Raw genomic sequence first — 6,697 nt, 5'->3', positions numbered from 1 at the left:
TTACACCAGCATCGCGAACAACAAAGGCGTGCCTCTCTACTAAAAAAGTGTGATATTTTGAGTTGTTACACTTTTGATGGTACATTTGAATATACCTTCTGTTGTTTCAGAAAGATGAATGGACGTGGCCTTTTGTTAGTCAGCGTGGCTATTAATAACAATAAAGAGAATATCAGTCAAAATGGATCACCAGAGATAGCCTCGACGTCTAAGGATCAGGAAGCTGACAATCCTCTCATTGGTATGCCAAGCCCTTCGAAACAAACCGATTCTTATGTATCATCGCCAGCCATAAGTGATTATAGCGAGTTTGATGATTTTGATGGGGATCCGACTTTTGTGGATCTTAAAGAAAAATTACATAAGGACAGATTTTCTTTTTTATCCGTATCAAGTAGCAGCTCGACAAGTTCAAATAACAGGAGCAGCTCTTCAAGCAGTAGCAATAACAATATTGCAAGTCTTGAAGATCATGGAGAAAAGCCTACTGAAGAAGAGAAAAAAGGAAAAAAAACCCAGCACAGGGGGGTCGCGGCACAGTGGTGACGTAGCATAGTTGGATCAAGTATAATGATATCTGACAGTGATTAAAATCACTATCAAAAATAAACGCTTCGATGCAAATCTTTAGATAGTGTTTAATTTTAAAAAAATTGGTGTTTTATTCCAAAAGCTACTTGATCTGCTGGTTCCTTATTAATATCTCGATTAAGATAAAGTATGTCGAATGAAAAAGGGTTTATTAAAAAATATTATTTCTCATAAAAAAATTGTGTGGATCCATAAACTTTTCAATAAGTTATAGCATTATAAAGTTAAATATAATATAAATAATAAAATCGAGAATTTTCACACGAAAATATCATTCGGTAGCCATTTTCGCCGTGAAGTCCAGAGGTCAAATTTTTTTTTTTTAATTAAAGTATATTACATAAGCTTCAATTTAAGATATATATAAAAGTGTCAGACCTTCCAGAACGTTTTCAAAAGTTAAGTTGAAAAAGTTAGTTTTTTGTGAAAAAGTTGTCATTTTAAATCCCCCCCTGTGGGCAGAAAAAAGGTCAAATAAAAAAAAAATATACCCAATGATAGGTAAAGATATCAAGCATCTATAAAAAAAGAATTATATTGATATGTTCATTTTTGAAGAAGTTACGGCAGTTTTTAGTAAAAAAAATTGAAAAAATTTCGAAAATTAGCGATTTTTAAATTTGTAATTTTTTTGGAGGTTTCTCCCATTTACGGGGAACGAGGGAAATTTTTTCAATTTTGAAGGGTAATGTCTTCGACTAGATACGATTTGTGATCTTTTGACATATCGTTGAAAGAAATCCTTTCGGTGAGAGCTGAGAAAAAGTGGTAACAAAAAAAAAAAAAAAAAAACACATCATAGTAAAACCAATACCTTCTCAGCTTCGCATCGAAGCTAAAAGAGTGAATAAGCCGTTGCAAGGAAAGCCAAGGTTTCTAAAATGCTTTGAAACTCTGGAAAAGCCTATCATTCCTTATCTAAGTCAAAGAAAAATGTTTCAGAGAGAAGGGTTCGTCCGCCTTGTAAATCCAACTGTAGGTTAAATTGCACATCCAAAATTAATGATCAATCAAGGGAACAACTTTTCAATGTATATTGAGAATTGGCTGACCTTCAAAGACAGAAAGAGTTTATCGTACGACATTCACATGAAATTAAACCAAAATATAGATATTCGTCCACACAAAATGTAAGAGCTTCAAATACAGCATTTTACTTCGAGATTAATGGCTCGAAAATAAGAGTGTGTAAAACTTTTTTTAAATCTACTCTTGATTTGAACAATACAGTTATTAAAACTGCTCTTTCCAAGAAAACAGACATGGAAGTGCTAAAAGCTGATCAAAGAGGCAAACACGGAAAACAACCCAAAATTAATCAACAAGTAAAGCAAAGCGTTATAGACTTTATCAATTCAATACCAAGAATAGAGTCACATTATCATCGTGCCCAGACTACAAGAGAATATATTTGCAGTGACAAATCTCTTGCAGACTTGTACCGAGATTATAAATCTGACCGTGAACATAAAATCTTACCATTTGCCACTGCCTCAACATTCTACAGAATATTCAACACCGAATTTAATATTTCATTTTTTATCCCCAAAAAGGATCAATGTGACCTAGGTGAGAGCTACAAGAATGCCAATGAGGAAAAAAAGCAAAGTTGATGCCAAAAATATGAAGACCACCTTCAAGAGAAGACATTGGCAAGAACAAAAAAAGAGATGGACAAAAGCAGAAGACGGTACAATAGTAGCAGTTTATGACTTACAAGCTGTTATGCAAGTCCCAAAAGGACAAATATCTATGTTTTTTTACAAATCAAGGATAAATTGCCTGAATTTTACTGTCAGCGACCTAAATGCAAAAGACGTTACTTGCTACTTTTGAGACGAGACCGAGGGCTCTCGAGGAGCTGTAGAAATTGGTACCTGTATCCTTGCCTATATAGAAACTCAAATGGAAAAGGATATGGAAAAAGAAATATATCTNGGGGGAAACCTCCAAAAAAATTACAAATTTAAAAATCGCTAATTTTCGAAATTTTTTCAATTTTTTTTACTTAAAAGTGCCCTAACTTTTTCAAAAATGAACATATCAATACAATTCTTTTTTAAATAGATGTGTAATATCATTACCTTTCGTTTGGTATATTTTTTTCATAAATTTAACCCTTAACCTGCCCACAAGGGGGGATTGAAAATGACAACTTTTTTCAAAAAAAATTAACTTTTTCAACTTAACTTTTGAAAATGTTCCGGAAGGTCTGACACTTTTAAATATATTTTAAATTAAAGCTAATGTAATGTTCTTTATTATGCAAAAAATAAATTTCGGACATTATTTTATCTTCATGGTGAAAACAGACATCAAAGTTTATAAAAAAAATACGATTTTTGTAAAAAAATTCATTTTTATATTTTTAACTTTATAATGCTATAACTTTTTGAAAAATGTATGGATCAATATAATTTTTTTTTTATAGATGCATGATGTCTTTACCTATCATTTGGTATATATTTTTTTTATATCTGACCCTTTACCTGCCCACAGGGGGGGATTTAAAATGACCACTTTTTCACAAAAAATTTACTTTTTCAACTTAAATTTTGAAAGTGTTCCGGAAAGTCTGACACTTTTATATATATCTTAAATTAAAGCTAATGTAATATACTTTATTATGCAAAAAAAAAATTTCGGACTTTATTTTATCTTCACGGTGAAAATGGCTACCGAATGCTATTATTGTATGAAAATTCTCGATTTTATTTTTTACATTTTTAACTTTATAATGCTATGACATATTGAAAAGTGTATGGATCAACATTATTTTTTTATGAGAAATAATATTTTTTAATAATCCCTTTTTCATTCTACATACTTTATCTTAATCAGGATATTAATAATGAACTAGCAGATCATGTAGCTTTTGGAATAGTCCACCAATTTTTTAAAACTAAACACTATCTAATGATTTGTATCGAAGCGTTTTTTTTTATAGTGATTATAATCACTGTCAGATATCATTATACTTGATCCATCTATACCACGTCACCACTGTGCCGCGACCCCCCTGTGCTGGGTTTTTTTCTCTGATAATTGTGGCGGACAACAGAAAAATAAGTACATTTTGTCAATCTATGCTTATGCAGTCATTAATTTAAAAGTCAAATCTATTACACATAAATTTCTTATACGTGGCCACTGGCAAAATGAAGGTGATAATGTGCAAAATGTCATTGAAAGACAAATTAAAAGACACCTAAAATCTGGACCGATTTACACATCAGAGACATACCGCACATTGATTCGCTCAGCTAAGAAAACGGGAAATCCGTACAAAGTTGTCGAAATAGAGCATCCCAGGGAGTTCTTCTATAAAACATCATTCGCAGACGATCATTTTAAGAGAACTATAGTGCGGAAGAGAACATTCGCAAATCAATCTGCGATTTCAAATGATTTGACCCGTGCATACACTGAAAAGTTGCCGCTGTCTGATACGAAGAAACGAGATATACCAGAACTCATTGATAAAAACGCTATACCAAAACAATAAAATGATTCCTATTATAAAAATATGATAGACTGAGATATTATTATTAAGATCTTTTACTTTATTTTGTTACCGTAAAAGTATTAGCTATTTTTTATTTTTGTACTGAGAAGGTATTTTTTTATCTTTGTACTGAGAAAGTTTATTTTTATTTTTGTACTTAGAAAGGTTTTTTATGTTTCAAAGTTTATTTGTCTCTTTTTTATTTTTCAATAAATGCTTTCACTATAATACATTGTTTTATAATGAACCTTAAAACAATACTTTTGAGTTGGATAATCATAATTTTCATCCATCAAAAGGGTTGCAAGTCAAAAAAATTCATCAAAACTGTTTCAAGACGAAATAATACAAACGAAAGGAATGGGACTCATCGTACAAAAGTGTAACAAGTCAAAAAAATGGTGTTTTACTGTACTTATTGATTATAATCAATAAAATTATAATCATTATAATCCAAATAATTATTTGGAAATTTTACAGCCTGGAGTCTTTCTTATAAGGATTTGACATCCACGAGTCAAAAAAATAAGCTTCTATCATATACAGAAACATGACAATTAGTTTTTCGTGATTCCTGAAAAAAGTATTATTTTGAGTTGTTACAGTTTTGACCTAGGTGTGCGATATCAGATATTGTGAATATATTCTTTTTATTATGAGGTGTAGTTTGTTTTAAAAATAGAATAATAAATTACAAACTTTTTAATTAAATATTAAAATACTGAATTTTTATAACTCCTCATTATAAGAATTAGTTTAACCCTTAAGCAGGCGCGTACTTATTTTTAACGTTCATAGTCGCGCGGAGGTCTATTAGACCCCATTTCTAATAAAGTATAAAAAAGTTAATTTTTTTAATTCAAAGACATTATTTGTTACCATATGATATATAAATATGGATAAAAATTAAAAAAGAAATAAATGACAAAATTATGTTCATTACTAAAAATTATATTAAGAAAAAAAAAACAACTTAATTTTCAAAATTTCATTAAAAAATTTTGGTTTGTAAAAAAAAATAACTGAAAAATCTTATTTTTAAGACGGTAAATAAAAGCTTTTACTATTACAAAATGTATTTTTATTAATTTTTCTTGTATTTCTTTGAGCTCAAACAGGGCTTATATTTATTAGTTTTATGTGTATTTACATTTATATAATCATTTTTCTTAATTGAATTTTTTTATTATTAATATTACAATATATTTAATTATTATGACACGAGTATATACAATTATTCTTTCATAGTAGCACATCGATTATCGATAATCAATGTGTCCAAATTGTGACGCAATGTATTTATTACATGTTTTGTTTGTATTTGTTCCGTATCATCGAGTAGTGGAAATTCTCAATAGATTATTTATTTTTAAAACTTAATTGCACAGTTAGTGGCAGATCCACATAATCCCAATTCCACAATATTATACCGATTATAACATTGCATTTACGATAAAACGATATTTTGAAAAAAATACAAGTCCAAAAAAAATTATAACGTTACAAGTCGCGTGGGGGTCAATATGACCCATTTCAGCTTTGATGGATATTTTAAGTCATACATTTTTTTTCGAAGGTATTTATTTATGAAAATCGATTCAATATTACTATAAAAACCATCTTCTAAATTTATATCTATGTACACCTTTTATGCAATATAATACATCCGTTTTTATTTATGTGGGGGTATGCTAGGCCCCCACGCGACTATTTAAGGGTTAAATACGACTATGAGTTATCATCATTATTTTAATGATTTTAATGATTTTTTCTTTCATTAAAAAATATCCAATATAAAATTGTAATAATGGTGTACTAAAAACTAACAAATCTTGATACTTAAGAATACTTTTAACTTGACAGTTATTCAATAATTACAATTTTTTGAACGTTAGAGATATAAAAAAGAAAACTATTTTGTTATTTTGCAATAATTACATTACATAGTTATGTATCTAAACTATATTTTTTTATTTACCCAGTTTTAATCATTATGTTGCAGTCTATTTCAACTCACTGAATAAAATTATACTAAATATATGTTCTTTAATACATAAATTATTTAAAATCCTAAATATTTTATTATTTTATTCTTAATCATTTGAGTAATACCAAAAAAAAAAAAACTCAGAATAGTGTGGTATCGACATAGTGGGGACGTGGCATAGTTGCGTCCAGCATAGATTAAATCTGAAAGTGATTAAAATCACTATCATAAAAAACGCTTCAATGCAAATCTGTTGATAGTGATAATTTTAAAAAATTAGTGGATTATTTCAAAAGCAACATGATCTTCTATTTCCGTATATATAATCTGAATACAAGTTTTATGATTTATAAGTGTAATGTATATATAAATATTTATTATAGCAAATTTATATAATAAATTATAGAATGAAATTGATATTTTTAATAATTTAGTATTATAATTTTAACAGAGAAATTATAAAAAATAATAAAATATATATTACTTATATGGCAAACATATATAAACGTTAAAGGTCTTGATGCAATAATTACCCAACCAAACCCAACCAATAAAAAAAAAAATTATATTTATAAATAATTTTACTGGTCTACAAAGAATTTTCATCCGAGTCC

The 6,697-nt window shown here is 28.6% G+C and overlaps 1 pseudogene; it reads left to right on the top strand.

Annotated features, from left to right (window-relative positions):
• Positions 1 to 472: 472 nt before the first annotated feature.
• LOC126896470 (uncharacterized) lies at positions 473 to 2,490 on the top strand (annotated as a pseudogene).
• The last annotated feature ends 4,207 nt before the right edge of the window (positions 2,491 to 6,697 follow it).

Source organism: Daktulosphaira vitifoliae, unplaced genomic scaffold (genome assembly GCF_025091365.1).
Source record: "Daktulosphaira vitifoliae isolate Bord-2020 unplaced genomic scaffold, ASM2509136v1 Scaffold_1, whole genome shotgun sequence".
NCBI lineage: Eukaryota > Metazoa > Arthropoda > Insecta > Hemiptera > Phylloxeridae > Daktulosphaira > Daktulosphaira vitifoliae.
Note: the sequence above shows the minus strand (reverse complement) of the source record. Positions and strands in the feature narration are given on the sequence as shown.